The sequence below is a fragment of the Callospermophilus lateralis genome, chromosome 11, assembly GCF_048772815.1.
Source record: "Callospermophilus lateralis isolate mCalLat2 chromosome 11, mCalLat2.hap1, whole genome shotgun sequence".
NCBI classification, from domain to species: Eukaryota; Metazoa; Chordata; class Mammalia; order Rodentia; family Sciuridae; genus Callospermophilus; species Callospermophilus lateralis.
Window position 1 is genome coordinate 13,456,411 of NC_135315.1, and position 15,085 is coordinate 13,471,495.

The window sequence follows — 15,085 nt, forward strand, 5'->3', positions numbered from 1 at the left end:
GCAAGGTATCACTAAGTTGCTGACACTGGCCTCCAACTTGCAATCCCCCTTCCTCAGCCTCACACCTGGCACATGCATGATTTTAGCATAAACATAATTTTTAAGAGCTGGGGTTGCAATTCAAGGCCCTAAGTTTGATCACCACCACCATCAAAAAAAAAAAAAAAAAATTAACTACATTAGTTACACATATTGCCTACTGACATGAATATTTCTACCATAACAAGAAATTTTTTATCTCAATTTTTTGTAGTTATAAATGGACAGCATGTCTTTATTTTATTTTTTTATGTTGCTAAGGATCAAACCCAGTGCCTCATGCACGCAAGGAAAGTATTCTGCCACTGAGCCACAGCTCCAGCCCACAAGGAAAATTTTCAAAAAACAAAGCAAATAGGAAAATTCAGATGTGCCATAAACACATAAAATACAGCACAGAAATAAAAATCATGAAGTTTATATATTCATTTTGCTTTGGATTAAAAAAAATTATTAATCATCAGATACTTCAAAGAATGCATGGCATATTTTTTGACCAACCCATTCTGAAGCATGAATGTTTGTGATTTTTATTTCTGTGCTATATTTTAAGTATTTCTGGCACATCTGAATTTGACTGTTTGCTTTCTTCTGTGAAAACTTTGTTTTATCAATTTCCTGCTCTTAGAGAAATGGACCCAATACAATTTATAAAAGTAAAAAAAAGTTGGTATGACTGTTGGTTTTAGGAAAACTCTGGATTTCTTTTAGATAATTAAAAGCTTAACAAAATAATCATATGATATATATGTGTTTATATATATTATACATATACAAGCATTTACATAAATATACAAAGTCTTCATATTATAATAGTCTTAACAAGAGGAATATTGAGGCTGGGGATGTGGCTCAAGCGGTAGCGTGCTCGCCTGGCATGCGCCGGGCACTGGGTTCGATCCTCAGCAGCACATAAAAATAAAATAATGATGTTGTGTCCACCGAAAACTAAAAAATAAATATTAAAAAATTCTCTCTCTCTCTTTTTTTAAAAAAAGAGGAATATTAACTCTATTAGGTTCAGGATGACTTAAAACATTATCCCAGCTACCCTGGAAGTGATAAAGCAATCATGTTTTGTGCTTCTTGTAGTCAATGCCACAGAAGTAACCCTGACACAACCATGAATTGAAATGAATCATAAGCTAGTCTGGCCATACTCTCCATCCATGAGATTTCTAGAAAATATTTCAAAATATTGCTTAGAAATCTAATTACACTTGCAAATACATTTACCTAAGTTTATGAAAATAAGCAATCCTAATAATTTGCTATAAGCAGTTCTTCCCACTCTTGAGGAATTTTTGTTGAAAAACTTGGCCCAATTTTTTCTATATTTTTGGAACAGGCAAAGGACCTTATTTCTTACACTGGGCCTGTATTTGGATCTTAAATATAGTCTGATAGACAATCATGGACTAATCTGCATTCAATATTAATGCCTACCTATTTCTTAAACAGAGAACACAGATGCATTTATAAGATCTGGTCTACTTACTTGTGGGTCCCTCTGCACTATTCTTAGCCTTTCATGAATATTCTGTAAATTTTTAAATTACACAAGGCCCTTTGCAAGGAGAAATGATTTCTCCTGTTGTTTTGGTATCATTCCCTCTCCAATAAAAACTAGACAGTTCATGAATGTATACAGATATTAAGACCAGATACACTGAATATTTATGCTAATAGAAAATGATATTTCTTGCTAAATTAAAGTTTGCCAGCTGATGAAGAAGTTCAGGACTGTACTTACTGACTCTCAAAAAATACAGCCTTACCTAAAAATAGTGTCTTAGCTTACCAGCCAAAAGGACAGACTAAAAAAGATATGTCTTTATTCAGCTCAAAGACACAGACTTGTACTCCACCATAACCTTCAATACTATGGTATTTCCCACTTTAGAATACTCTGTGTAACAAGCTGTTTGGTGGCCAAACATTAGCTTCACTTTGAAGTGAATACCCCACCAGTCTTCATGTATGAAGGCTATGGAAATATCCTGACACAGTTCAACACTAGCCATACAAGATTACCAAATACTAAATATTCAGCTTCAGACTATAGGCAAAAGGAAGATCATTGGTTCCTTTCCACAGAATAATCTGTAAGTTTCAAAAAATGAGATGAAAAGTTCAAACTGGGAAGTCTAAGGCATGAATACGCTTCTACCTGCAAACTGAAAATAAATTCAAAAATCCACATTTGCTCTGCCAAGAATAAGAATTAAAATCATATGTAATACACATAAACACGGCTGAGTTTCAAACCCAAGTTAATGTGGCAGGTGCACTTACAAAACAATCTTGGTCTGTGTCCACCTTTCTTTCCCAAGGTTTCGTGGGTGGGTGCACATATATGTGTAAGGCAAAATGTCAATTATACATCTCAATCTAGAAAAATGAAATAAAACACAGCCTATTCTTCTTCAATAGATGTTATAATAGGTATGAAAAGTTCATGAGGCTTTCAAGGTCCAGAGGCCCAGATGTGTTAATGGATGGGACAAAGCCCTGCAATAACCAATTAATTAACCAAAATTACTTACATTTTTCTGAACCAAATATAATAAGATATTTCTCAAGGTGAGAAAACTGATTGTGAAAAATGTAAACTCTCCCTCTCCATAGCATTGAATGTAAACTGTTCACTCATGCTATATTAATGTCCTTTAATTTCAAAGCATGATAAGTTAAAATAAATAAAATATTACAAATTCATACACCATATATGACCAGAAAATAATAACTAGTCTTATCCCTAATAAGTTGGGTGGGATTCACTTTCATATCATTTTCATTTCAAAATAATTATTAGAGACAAGTACTATTCCATTTTTCAGAAATTAATACCAAGGACTTGGGGATATAGTTTAATGATAGAGCACCTGAATATCATGTATGAGGCTGTGGATTCCATCCCCAATACCACAAGAAAATAAAATAAGTGACTGGCTTGCCTAAAATAATCATTTCCAATGGAATGGGTATACTTTACAAAAGTCCCACAAACTGTGGAAACACAAGTCCCTTATACATAATCACTTACACTCAATGTACAATAAGCAATGGACATCAAAACAAGCAAAATTAAGACATCCAATTAAAGTTACACAAAGAAATTTGAAGAGGCAAACTATAATTACCCCTGGAGAAGACATTGATCAAGGATAGCTGCAAATAACATTTGGCTCTGGATAAACTCTACTATGTTGGAGTATGTTGGAGTCCTGAAAAAGATTGGTATATTTGACACATTTTTCCTTTCTAAATCTAGCCCTGCTCATACCCCATTTGACTGAGTGACATATTTGGAAAATAAAGATGGCCCCATCAAATTACTTAGTTTCAGCCTTACTCCTATAAGTTGATTAAAATATAGAAGGAAACAAGTGAAATCATGTTTAACTGTGTGGTCTCACCTTACACATCTCACCAGCACTGTAGTTCATTAGTGATCAATTACTTCATCCAATTCCTGAGGCAAATAGAAAAGTAAAATGTGTCTATACAATACCAGTAATGGACATTATCAGTGGCAAACATTTTATCAGTCTGAAGTGAAAGGGCATCTAAATTTCAAATGGAAAGTTACAAAAATGGTACAGTCTGCAGCTTTGCAAATGAATGTTTCTTTTGCCTTAAAATGAAAACATTTCCTTTTGGTAAAAAAGATAAAAGAATAGATTATAAAATGCTCTAAAAAATCAAAAATATAAGAAAGTTCATCTTTTGTCAGCACTGACTGATCTTAGTTTCAAAAAATTTTTTTGAATTAAAAAGAAGAAACCTCATTAACATGAGTTTAAGTGAGGGCAAAATTAAGTACAAACTAGTCAAGACAAGGCCTTCCTCCTTCTCCCATTCCAGGAATCCACTACCTTTAGAGTTATCATATTAATGATTTTTATCATATTAATGATTTACCTGAAAAGTTGTAAGGGAGAAAAGAATGGCAATTCTTGAGTCGCAAACAAAACCCAAAGATCCCAATCCAAGAAATATCCGAAGACCTGGCTTCCAGCCCTCTCCGAAGGCAAAAAGGCCAGGGGGCAGAAAGCTCAAATAAACTGGGAGAGAGGAATCAAAGTTCCAGAAACGCTGCAGTCTTCAGAGCCCTTGAAAAGGGGACTCATGAGGAATCTCCAGGAAGAGAGCTTGTTTGTATTTTTGTTTTTGTGCTTGTGGGCCAGTGAGCATTTCCGAGGAGGGGGCGGGGAAGGGGGCAAAAGTGAACCTTAGGCTCTGAGCCCTCCGCGGGGGAGGGGGCGCACCCCTGACCCACTTTTCCCGACGCCCCCCACCCGAGACCCCCGCCCCGGCCGGGTGGAAGTCCGAGCCCCGAGGGCGGAATCGAGCGGGGCGTGGGAGGCCCGCACGCTCCCCACCCCCCGCGGCGACCCGGAGGCGCGGAGCGTGCACCAAGGCTCGGCTCCCCCTCCCGGAGTGGCCCGTGCGGGAGCAGCTGCCCGCAGGCCCCCGGCCCAGGGGTGCAAGGGCCCCGCCTCGGCCTGGGCCCCGGGCGCCGCGGCCCCCAGCGGAGGGGAAGGGGACAGAGGACGGGAAGAAGCTGTAAACAGCCCCAGCGTCCGGGCCTCGCCTCGAAGAGCCCCGCTTCCCAGGCCCCGCCGCGGGCCGCCCAGGACCCCGGCCCGCCCCGGGGCCGCACCTCCCGGGGCCCGGGGCACCGGAGGGGAGTCAGGGTCCCTCCCCAGAAGGCTCGGGCGGCTCGCGGAGCGGCCCCGGCAGCAGAGAAGGGGGAAGTCAGGACTTACCTGTCATTACTTTCTACGCCATCTTGGATCCACTTGTCAACGTCCCCACAAAGCATTATGGGTAAGAAAGAGCCTTTAAAGTGACTCCCCCCCTCGGCCCCCGACTCCCGCCTCCCGCCGCCGGCGCCGCCCCCTCCGGCCGCACCTCCCGCCGGAAAGTTGCCGCGGGTGGCCCGTCGGCCCCGCGCCCGCGGCCCGGCCTCCTCCCCGCCCGCGGGAGTTTGCATTTCAAAATCAGCCCCTGGTTAAAAATGTGGCTTTGGGCTTTTCTCTTGTCTCCTGGTCCTGGCCTCCCTTCCCCCACCGTGGCCTCCACGCCGGTTCCCTTTGCCCCGCCGCCCTCCTGCCCTGGCAGACACCCCACGTCTGCATTCAATCAGCCCGAGGATTCCCTGGCGCTGGCGGCGGCGACCGCTCGCTGACTGACTGATTTATGCGCACGCATGTGAGCGTCCCTCTCCCGGTGCTCCGAGCGCCGCGCGGGCTCCGGCCGCCGCGCTTCCCGCCCCTGGGACAGCCGCGCGGGGGTCGCCAGGGCCGCCCGCAGCCCCGCTCACCGCTACCGCACCCGCGCGGCAGGAAGGGGCCTCCGTGCAGGCAAGCCATGCCGGGGCCACGGGCTGCGGGAACTGGGCGGACACCAGATCCCCGGGTCAACCAGCCGTCGAAGCGCGATTGGGGGAAAACCGGAAAAAAAAAAAAAAAAAGAATAAGCTAAATGCAACTTTTACCCCCTGTTTACTCTGCCTCTCGCCGTCTCCTCCTCTCGGCCGGTAATGTGATCCGCGACCCTCTAAAGAGGTAGGGACCCCTCCCCTTGGAATGTGGCTTTGGGCTCCGCGGGACCCTCCCCGTTAAGAGTCTGGGCTGTGGACTGTGACTTCCCGGCGCAGGTAACTCGGTCGCCCACTGCGGGCGCGGGGCGGGGCGCGGAGGCGCGACAGGGCCCGGGGGAGGGTCCCCGGGAGGGTCTAGGAGAAGGTTGCTCCCGCAGCGGTCCACCTGCCGGGTTCCTACAGGACAGCGAACCCAGGCGGCGGGGCCAGGGGTGGAGCGCGGGCGCCGCTGTGGCTTGGGGGCGGGGAAGGGGGGGGGGTGCGGAGTCGCCCTGCGGCGACCCGGGGTGCTGCTAGTAGAACCCGAGCCGGCTGAAACCCGGACGATCTGCTGGGCTCACCACTCTTCGCCTGTTAGGGTCGCAGAGACCCCGGCATCAATCCAATAGCCTAGGTTCCCCCAGAAACAGAGGTTTGTTCTTCAATCCATGCACATTCTCTTCCTAGAGCCTCCAGTGTCCGCTTTGCTAACTTTGGGGACCTGCTCTGGTTGCTGTTTTTACCCCCTTTTATTTTCCCAAGAAAGTTTTGGTATACAAAAAGGTGTCCAAAAGAAATTCTCCAAGACTTTTGGACCTAGGGTGTAGCTCAGTGATAGAATGGGTATTTAGTATGTCTCGAGACGCTGGATTCTATCCCCAGAACCAAAAACAAATAAAGAAAAACAAATAAAGAAAAGTTCCAAGGTATCAATGTATTCGGTACAAAATGCTGTTGAATGGCTGTGCAATTAGAAGAAATCGCGGGTACCAATGTTAACCCCGCCCCCACTGCATTCCTGTTTAGGTGCTTGGGGAGGACCTTAGATTGGCTCTAGAGTTCTGCACTCCTCTGGATCTTACCAGAAGTCTCTTTAGGAACCTGTGTGCTTGCAGACACAAGCCCTGCCCCCAGGGAGCCAAAAACTCCACCGGGCAATTGTCTTGGCCAGAGGAGAAGAGTGAGGTGTGGACTCATTAAGGGATTGGCCCGGGGTCACTCGTCAGGGAGGGAGCAGGTGAGTCACTCCCAGCCACTGAGAACCGGCTTGCAGAGGAGGGACCTCCCCTGAGTCACTGCTTCGCTGAGCTTCTGAGAAGCTCAGAATGAGTTGAGAAACTGAAGCCTGGAGCCAAGTTTTTAAGAGTTTCAAAGCTCCTGTAGCCACTAGGGAGGGGCTAGGCAGCGCCCCCACCCACCCCAGACCTCCGGTCCTGCTGGAAGATGAAATGCAGCTCCAAAGTCCTCTTTCCCCCACACCCCAGTTCTCACTTATTTAGCCACTGGTATGCACTGATTTAATGATTGTCTTGTGTTTACATGGCACGTTTAAGGATGAGATCTGAGCTACCTTATAAGTAAACATTAACAAAATCAGGGCAAGGACTGGACCTCTCAAGCATGCTTCTTTGGTAATCTTCCTTTGCTTGCAAAGGCCTTGACCTAAAGAAATGCTCCATTCAAGTGATCACCTGACCCATTTACTACCTTCAGTGTGTGTCCCCGCCCATCCTTGTCTAAGACCCTACCTATTACCTATGCTTCTTCCCTCTGCCGCCCGGCCCCACCCCTTCCCTTATAGTCCGTTAAGCCTGTGGCCAACCCAGTGACCTTAGTGAAATATAAGTAGATCTTATGACTCCTCCCCTTAAACCTACCAAAGTCTTTCCATCATGCATAGAATAAACCCAGAGCCTACAAGATCTCTCTGCAAGATGGGGCCAGGCTGACCTTCTGTCTTCCCCTGCAGTTCCCCACATGTCCTTACTGCCAGAATCCTGTTCCCCCAATCTCCTGCCTGTCATCATCTTTTCATCGTTCAGGTTTGCCTTCTCAAGGAGGACCTCTGTGATCCCTTAAGTAAAGCAGGTCACTCTGCAGGATCCTGCCTCATATTAGAAAGTATCTTGCTATGTCTTTGCTGTTTATTATCTGCCTGCTAGAGTACAAGTTCCCTGAGGGCACAGTCCTCCTCTAACCTATTGCTCTCAATGCCTAGACCAGGACCTGACATCCAGAGATGCTTAGCAAATGTCCGTTGAGTGAATGACCAAGCTGCTGCCAAGGCAAGTGGATGTTGGTGGATAGGGGTGCTGAAGCCTGAAGTGAACTGACCTTCATCTCTTCAGATCCCTCTGACCATGTACAACTAGAGGTGGACATATAGGAAAACAGGCCATTCAGCTATCATTAACTTAGATGTATTCTGCTCCTGATCTGATGCAGTACCAGCTAATTACCCCATCATGTCCCGCTTCTCTCCCCGTTATTACCCATGACCATACCTCAGTTTTCTACTACTTAAAGAGTCCCAAAGGCCTGCCCCCCCCCCTCTCTCTCTCTCTCTCTCTCTCTCTCTCTCTCTCTCTCTCTCTCTCGGAGAAACCATAGTCCTACGTAGTCCGCCTCCTCTCCTCTCTCTGATATCCTCTGTCACCCGTGCTCTGCGACAGCCACAATGGCCTTTTTAAGATCCACAAGTCACACTTTTGCCTTCTTCAACTCCTCACTCCAGTGAGCCCCTCTGTCACCATTCTATTTAAAATTAAAATATTTCTACAGACTCTATATTTCTTTCTCTGCTTTATTTTTCTCCAAAGCACTTAACACCTTCTAACATAATAAGTAGTTTGTTTATTCAGTAGCTGTCTTTCCCCATGTGACAGTCAGCTTGCTAATCACCAAAGGCTCATTCTCCATGCAGGGAACTGTGTTTTCCAGAGATGCCCTTGCATTTAGCCAGGGCCATGTGACTAGTTCTTGCCAGTGGACTTAGAGCAGAAGTATGACTCTGAATGAGCACTCAGAAATACGCTGGGCCAAAAATACCTGTATGGAACTCTAAACAGATAAGAGACGTTTATTGTATTAACCCACTGAGATCTATTTGTTATGGCATCTATGACTACACCTCGATCACTGTCTTTCACTAGAATGGAAGCTGTCTATGCCCAGTGCCCCACACAGTTTGGCACTTTGTAGATATTTTTAAATATTTGTTGAGTAAGTGGACAAATAAATGCATGAACAAATTCCTTTTTTCACCACCAATAAGGAAAATAAGTGGATGGTTGGAAAGGAATGGAAAAAAATGGAAAATGGAATAGGATTAATTGGAGTGGGTGTATTTGAAAAAATAGAAACTGAAGCCAGGCACAGTGATGCCTGCAGTAATTCCAGCTGCTGGAGAAGATGAGACAGTAAGATCACAAGTTCTAGGCCACCCTAGGCAACTTAGCAAGACCCTGTCTCAAAATGAAAAGTTAAAAAAAAAATAGCTGGGAATATCTCTACAGTTCAGTACTTGCCTACCACGTAGGAGGCCCTGAATTAAAATCCCAGTCCCACTGGGTGCCATGTCACACACCTGTAATCCCAGTGGCTCAGGAGGCTGAGACAGGAGGATAGCGAGTTCAAAGCCAGCCTCAGCAATGGCGAGGCGCTAAGCAACTCAGTGAGACCCTGTCTCTAAATGAAATACAAAATAGGGCTGGGGATGTGGCTCGGTGGCTGAGTGCCCCTGAGTTCAATCCCGGTACCAAAAAAACAAAAAATCCCAGTCCCGCAAATAAAGTAAAAATTAAATACATTTTAAAAGGGTTGAAAGGGTTGAAGATGTAGGTCATTGCTTACCTAATATGTTAGGTCCTGGGTTCCCAGTACTTTAAAAAAAAATTTTTTTTTTAAATCTACAAACTGGGTTTGTAGAGATCATTGGCTACTAGCGTTTGGTAAAATGACATTAAGTTGTATTCTTTCGTTTTACCTTTCTCCTCTTTTCTTCCTCCCACTGCTCCACTTCCTCTCCTGTACTCACTGCTCTGGTTTGGATATGATTTGTCCCCCATAGGTTCATGTCCTGTAAGTTTTACCTTCCTGCTGCGAAGTTACCATGTTGAGAGGTGGTAGAATTTTAAGAGGTGGGGCCTTGTGGGAGGTGATTTAGCCATTAGGGCATCACCCTTGGAGGGGATTAATGCTGGCCTCGCAGACGAAGAATGGGGGGCAGTAGCTCAGTAGAAGAGCTCTTGCCTACCATGTGTGAAGCACTGGGTTTGAGCCTCAGCACCACATAAAAATAAATAAGTAAAATAAAAATAATTTTATAAAAAGAGAGAAAGAGTGGCCTCTCCCATTTTCTGTCTTCCTTTCTTACCATCCTATGGATCCCCAACCCTCCCCTGCCACACACACACACACACACCCATATTTCTCTTTTTCCTGCCAAGATTCCATCCAACATACTGCAATTCAGCCAAGGGGGTTCTCACCTAAAACTGAACAGATAGAGCCATGTAATCTTGGATTTTTCAGCTTCTAAAACTATGACTAAATAAACCTCTTTTTTTCATAATTTAACCAGGCTCGGGTATCTTTTTATACCAACAGAAAGGAACTAATACACCACCCAAATTCTCTCTTACTCTTCTCTCCTTTTCCCTTTCTCCTTTCTCTAATGGATTGTCTTATTTTTCATATAATCCAACAATTATTCACTGTCTATTAATTTGAACCACTCATGTTTAGCCAAGATCTTTTAAGTCATTTAAAATATAGGAGAAGGAGATAACATGGATTTAAAAATATAAAGAAATTTTAAACCCTTGGACTTGTGTGTGTGTGTGTGTGTGTGTGTGTGTAAGAAAGAGAGAGAGAGAGAGAGATAGGAATTGAAACCAGAGCCTCAAACATATTATGCATCACTGAACTACACCCCCAACCCTAATTTCTTGGATTCTTACATACATCTTCTTTTTAGGGCAAAACCTAAATTCAAAGACATAATCACAGAACTTTTAAAAACTACTTTAGGCCTGCTTCTTTTCTACTTGAGATAGAGAACAAAGGATCCATAACACAGTCAGACCACCTCTATCACTGAGAACAACGTTTTAAAAAGTAGACAGTATATGTTTTGAGAAGCATCTGCTTGAACACATCTGAATAACAGGGTGGGAAGCCTGGCATGGTGGCGCACCCTGTAATCCCAGCAGCTCTGGAGGCTGAGACAGGAGAATCCTGAGTTCAAAGCAGCCTCAGTAATGGCGAGGCACTAAGCAACTCAGTGAGACCTTGTCTCTAAATAAAATACAAAATAGGGCTGGGGATGTGGCTCAGTGGTTGAATGCCCCTGAGTTCAATCCCCAGTACCCATAAAAAAAATTGGGGGGAACTATCAAAGGTGGACAGGAGGGCTGGGACTGTAGTTTGTGCCACGGCACTTGCCTAGCACATGTGAGGCACTGAGTTCGATCCCTAGCAGCACATAAAAAAATACATAAATAAAATAAAGTTATTCTATCCATCTACAACTCCAAAAAAAGGGATGGACAGGAAAGGGAGGTGGTTCTGACACAGGAGATTCTTTTGCCCTGTAGGCATTTGCTTTTGACAGCTCTCTAGGTCTACAGCAAGTGTGAGCAGACTTTTTAATGTAAAGGGCCAGATACTAAACATTTTAGGCCTGTGTGCCATAATCTTACCTGTTGGTTTTGGGTGTTTTTAGCAGGTTTTTTTTTTTAACGTAAAACCTGTGGAAATAGATACTAATGATAATTGCACAACTTTGTGAATATATTTAATCCTACTAAATTGCACATGTACAGTGGTTAAAATGGAAAACATTTATGTTAATGTAATATTTGACCACAATAAAAAAGGTTTCCAAAAACTTATATATAAACTCTTTTTTACACTAATGTCCTACCAAAAAATGGGCTGGAGAGGAATATTGGCCAAATTATTTTGTTATATTATTTGTATGTACTATTTAATAAACAGATCCCATCAAAATGTACAAGTATAATGCACCAATAAAAAAAGTGGAAGAAACAAACAACAACAACAACAACAACAAAAGCAGGCTGATTGCAGAATTTGGCGCAGAGGCTGTCCTTTTCCAACTCATAGTCTACAGGGACAGTTACAGGAATCCAGTGATATGCTAAGGTGATGGTGGGAGTGGTCAGGCCCAACAGGGAGGAATGGTTTATGATTGGTGGTTGGAAGTACAGTAATGGCCAGGGTGTGGCTCAGTAGTAGAGCTCTAACCTAGCATGCTGCAGACTCAGCTCCTCAGTACCAAAAAGAGGAAGAAATACTGCAGTGTGGTGACAGACACAAAGAGGATCAGCTTTTACTTACTTTTACCACTGTCATTCTTTACAGAAAATACATCCCTTGCTGGGATCGGAGGCACATGCCTGTAATACCAGTGGCTCGGGAGGCTGAGGCAGGAGGATCACAAGTTCAAAGCCAACAGTGAGGCACTAAGCAACTCAGTAAGACCCTGTCTCTAAATAAAATACAAAATAGGGCTGGGGATATGGCTTAGTGGTTGAGTTCAATCCCCAGTACCCAAAACAACAACAAAAATAATAATAATAGGAAAAGAAAATATACCCCTTACTGCCTGCCTCCAGGGCAACCCCTTCCACTTTAGTCTTAGCCTGGGTAAGTCACTGACCCTAGAAGTAAGAATACAAGTATTAGGGCCTCGCAAAGAGTTTTAAAATTCTGTCAATTTATAAAATTGTATCAAGGGATATAATGCAGTGATAGCTCTCTTGCATAGCATGCCCAAGGGCCTGGGTTCAATTCCCAGCACTGCAACAATAAAAATAAAAAATAAGGGCTGGGGTTGAAGCTCAGTGGTAGAGCGCTTGCCTCTCAAGCATGAGGCCCCAGGTTCAATCCTCAGTACCACATAAAAATAAAGATATTGTGACCATCTACAACTAGAAAAAAATTTTAAAAATTAAAAAATTTTTAAAAATAAAACAATGAAATGAGTTTGATTAAAGTAACTGCTTTTACTGTTACCTAGAGCCTAAGGGAAACAAACATAAATCGTCTATGGAAGAAGTGGTTTCCACAAATAAGTTTGCTAATATGAGATCCCACACACAAAATGCCAGGTAAATAAGGAATCAGATAACATGACAAAAACAAGCGACAGACAGCAGAAACAGCCTCACAAGAGCATCAGATGTTGAAATCACCAGACAAACTGTGAAGCAACTGTACTTAGAAAACCCAAGGAGGCAAAATACACATTGGAAATTTCAACAAAGAACAAAAATGTCTTTTAAAAAGAACAAAATGGGCTGGGAATGTTGCTCCGTGGTAGAGTGCTTGTCTGGCATGTGTGAGGCCCTGGGTTCCACCACCAGTACTTAAAAAAAGGAGAGGAAGAGGAAGAACCACATGGCTATGCATAGTACACACCTGTAATCCCAATTACTCAGGAGGTTAAGACAAAAGGATCTAAACTTTTAAGTTCAGCCTCATTGCTGCAGGACCCTGTCTCAAAATTTAAAAAAAAATAAGGTTGGGTCTGGAGCTCAATAGTAAAGCATCCTTGGGTTCTATCCCCATAAAACACACACACACACACACCAAATGAAATTTTTTTTTTTTAATTCCAAATGAAAATTCTTAAGTTGGAAAATAGACAATATAAAGAATGAAATTACAGGGTTAGATTTAACAGCAACTTAGACACAGCTGAAGAGGATATTAGTGAATGGGAAGTTACATCAAAAACAAACATCCGAGCCGGGTATGGTGGTGCACACCTATAATCCCAGCAGCTACAGAGGCTGAGGCTGGAGAATCATGAGTACAAAGCGAGGCTCAGCAAAAGTGAGGTGCTAAGCAACTCAGTGAGACCCTGTCTCTAAATAAAATACAAAAAAAAAAAAAAAAGAAGAAGAAGAAAAAGAAAGAAAAGAAAAGAAATAGGGCTGGTGATGTGGCTCAGTGGCCAAGTACCCCTGATTTCAATTCCTGGAACACCCTCCACCAAAAAAAAAGTATGCAAAAGCAAACATCCAAAATAAAGTAAAAAAGAGGTAAAAGGATGGGAAATACAAGTGGAAAGGTAAGTGACATAAAGGGTACTTGAAAAGGTCTAATATGCAATTAGAGTCACAAAAGAAGAGGGAAGAGAGAATAGAGCCAAAGCTAACTTCAAAGAGATAGTAGCTTAAGAACTTCTAAAAACTAGTGAAAGACAACCACAACCCTGTGAGGGTCCATTCAAGAAAATCTAGTCTAGGGCTAGGGATATAGCTTAGTTGGTAGAGTGCTTGCATTACATGCAGACGGCCCTGGGTTCAATCCCCAGCACCGCAAAAAAAAAAACTCTATGCTGATGCTGGTACAACACAACTATTGAAAACAGAATAAAAATAGAAGGAGAGAAAGCTTCAAACTGGCCGGAATACCATCAAAGTCACAGCAACTCGAAAGACAACTTTTCTACAAAAATAAAGGGCATAGGAAAATTGAATGATGTTTCACAACTTTCCAAAAATTCATCCAACCTAAAATTCTCAATTCAGCAAAACTATGCTCCAAGGATGAAAACTGAAAACATTTTTTTAAGCACACAAAACTAAGAAAAATTGTCACCAGCAAAAGTGTAATACAGGAAGCATGAAAGGATATCCTTTGAGTATGAGGAAAATGATCCCAAACGGAAACAATGAAAAGAAACAAAAATGGGAAATACACATGTCCATTGGCTATAAAGAAATAATAATAAACATTCTCCATGGTACGCCCCTGCAGTCCCAAGTACTTCAGAGGCTGAGGTGGGAGGAGCTCTTGAGCCCAGGAGCCTGGTAACATAGCAAGACCCCACCTTAAGAAAGAAAGAGAGAGAAGAGAGGAAGGGAGGAAAGAAAGAAGGAAAGAAGGGCTGGAGTTGTAGCTCAGTGGCAGAGTGCTTGCCTAGCATGTGTGAGTCACTGGGCTTGATTCTCAGCACCCCATATAAATAAATAAAGTTCTATCAACAAGTAAAAATATACTGTAAAAAAAAGAAGGAAGAATAACACCTTGAGGAATGAATATACATATATACGTGTGTGTGTGTGTGTCTGTGTACATAATTTAATTATCTGATAACAATATAAATTAGCAAGGATTGGCTGTTGGCTATTAGTGAAGTTAAAGTGTTCCAAGCTTCTTAACTTATCTGAATATTAGGTTCAAGTACCAATTACTGTTAGACATAGATAAAGCCAAGGATGCATGTTGTTAGACATAGGATAAACACTAGAAGAAGAAAATGAATGGCATCCAAGCTAATGATAGCAGGAGACTGGTGCATTATACTTGTACATCTATAATCCCCGTGACTTAGAAGGCTGAGGCAGGAGGATTGTAAGTATGAGGCAGCCTCAGCAATTTAGTGAGGACTTCAGCAACTTAGCAAGACCCTGTCTCAAAAAATAAAAAGGACTGGGGATGTGGTTCAGTGGTAAGGCACACCTGGGTTCAACTCCCAGTAGCTCCCCACACACACACAAAAAAAAAAAAAATACAAAAACTGGCAAAAAAAAAGTGAGTGAAAAAAACATAAAATAGTTGGGTTTTTTTTGTGTGGTTTTTTTTTTTTTTTTTTTTTTTTGGTACTAGGAATTGAACTCAGAGGCACTCAACCCCTTAGCC

At 43.0% G+C, this 15,085-nt stretch overlaps 1 protein-coding gene across 4 annotated transcripts in view; it reads right to left on the reverse strand.

Moving 5' to 3' along the window:
• Helz (helicase with zinc finger) overlaps positions 1-5,669 on the reverse strand; it is a 164,684-nt gene extending 159,015 nt beyond the window's left edge. The window contains exons 1-3 of one of the 4 annotated variants that reach the window (XM_076870583.2): positions 5,543-5,669; positions 4,812-4,843; positions 3,459-3,514 (exon numbers count right to left, since the gene is read on the reverse strand). The gene's annotated coding sequence lies outside the window, so the exon portion shown is untranslated. Of the gene's footprint in view, positions 1-3,458; positions 3,515-4,811; positions 4,880-5,542 lie in introns of those variants that run through there. The other 3 variants (XM_076870584.2, XM_076870586.2, XM_076870585.2) reach the window with 3 other exon arrangements.
• Between the last annotated feature and the right edge of the window lie 9,416 nt (positions 5,670-15,085).